Source organism: Schistocerca piceifrons, unplaced genomic scaffold, assembly GCF_021461385.2.
Source record: "Schistocerca piceifrons isolate TAMUIC-IGC-003096 unplaced genomic scaffold, iqSchPice1.1 HiC_scaffold_2296, whole genome shotgun sequence".
NCBI classification, from domain to species: domain Eukaryota; kingdom Metazoa; phylum Arthropoda; class Insecta; order Orthoptera; family Acrididae; genus Schistocerca; species Schistocerca piceifrons.
This window is the reverse complement of record NW_025728224.1, coordinates 812,571-814,603: the sequence shown is the minus strand read 5'-3', so window position 1 is coordinate 814,603 and position 2,033 is coordinate 812,571.

Below are 2,033 nucleotides of genomic sequence, written 5' to 3'. Positions count from 1 at the left end.
AAACATCCTACCTTCAGAAGTCTGATGTGGGGCAGCCAAGTGAGCTTGTAGCCGAAAAGAAGACCTAGGAAACGAAACTGTGGGACCACAGGCAATCGCTGTGCATCGAGATAGAGCTCTGGCTCAGTGGATCGTAGTACGGCGACAGAAGTGGACTACCCGCGATTTTAAAGGAGAGAATTGAAACGCGTGTGGGAGGGTCCATGCAGTGGCACGCCGTGTAGCTCCCCGGACCTGCCGTTCTGCAGAGGCCATCGATGAGGAACCAACCCAAATGCAGAAATCACCCACATACAGGGCAGGGGCGACTAAAGGACCAACAGAGGCCCCAAGTCCATCAATAGCAATGAGGAAAAGAAGTACACTCAAGACAGAACCCTGTGGGATGCCCGTCTCCTGGGTCTGTGGAGAACTAAAAGCAGTACCAATTCTAACTCTGAATGGCAGATGGATCAGGAACTGGCGGATAAAAATCGGGATGGGCCCCGAAAACCCCACTGATGAAGGGTAAGTAAGATGTGATGGCGCCAGGCCGTGTCATAGGCCTTGCGAAGAACAAAAACAATGCAACCAAATGGCGGCGCTGGGAAAAAGCCTGCCGAACTGCGGATTCCAAGCGAAGTAAATGATCGATTGGAGACCGTCCCTCTCGAAAGCCACACTAGTAAGAGGACAATAAATCCCGAGATTCGAGGACTCAATTGAGCCGACGGGCTACCATCCGTTCAAGTAACTTACAAACAACATTGGTCAAACTAATGGGCCGATAGTTGTCAACAGATAGGGGGTTCTTACCGGGCTTAAGGACAGGAACCACAATGCTATCCCTCCACTGAGAAGGGAAGTCACCCTGGAGCCAGATACGGTTAAACACCTGAAGAAGATGTTGCTGTTGTGGAGCACTGAGATGTTGAAGCAGTTGGTTATGAATTGAATCTGGGCCAGGGGCCGTATCACGAGACGAAGATAGAGCAGAAAGAAATTCCCATTCAGTAAAAGGTTCGTTGTAAGATTCTGACTCACAAGGGGTGAAACAGCGGGCTGAAACTTCCACCTTATGTTTTTGATGAAGGAAAGCAGCTGGATAGGAGGCTGACGCTGATGCCACTGCAAAATGGGTCGCAAGATGTTCTGCAAGAACTAATGGGTCCATACAAATGCCATCTGGGAGATGAATGCCTGGGAGGGTGGACTGCCGATGGCAACCTTGAGGAGAGCAAAGTGTAGCCCATACTCGTGAAAGAGGGACAGTAGAACCAAGGGAAGAAGCAAATCGTTCCCAACATATCCGCTTGCTCTGTTTGATTAAATAACGGGCTTTAGCGCGAAGGCGTTTAAAGGTAATAAAGCTGCCTACGGATAGGTGCCTCTTAAAGTGTTGCAAAGCTCGACGGCGATCACGTATGGCAATGGCAATGGCCGTACTCCACCATGGGACTTGCCGGCGACGAAATGGTCCAGATGAGCGCGAGACAGCAAGGCTAGCAGCGCGAACAATTGCGTCAGACACGTCACCGAGGACGTCATCAATACGACCCGAAAGAGAGGGAGAAAACACGATATGTGCAGTGTATAGAGGTCAATCAGCGCGTTGGGAAGACCAACGAGGTAACCTGTCCATCGGGGAGCGGGAAGGGAGCGTGATAATCAATGGGAAATGGTCACTATCACGAAGGTCGTCGTGTGGCGACCAGTGTAATGAAGGGAGGAGAGAGGGAGAAGAAAGAGAAAGATCAATGGCAGAAAAGGAACCATGACCGGCACTGAAATGAGTAGGGGAGCCATCATTAAGAACGCACAGGTCGTGGTCTGCAATAAATTGGTCAGTAAGACTACCTCGTCTAGAAGGAAAGGCACTGCCCCACAAGGGATGATGAGCATTAAAATCCCCAAGGAGGAGGAAGGGAGGAGGAAGTTGCTGAAGAAGGGCAGTTAAGGCAGCAGGTGTAAGAGTCCTGTCAGGAGGGAGATAAAGATTGCAAACTGTGACCGCAGAGTCTAAGTGGACCCTAACTGCAACCGCTTCAAATGTA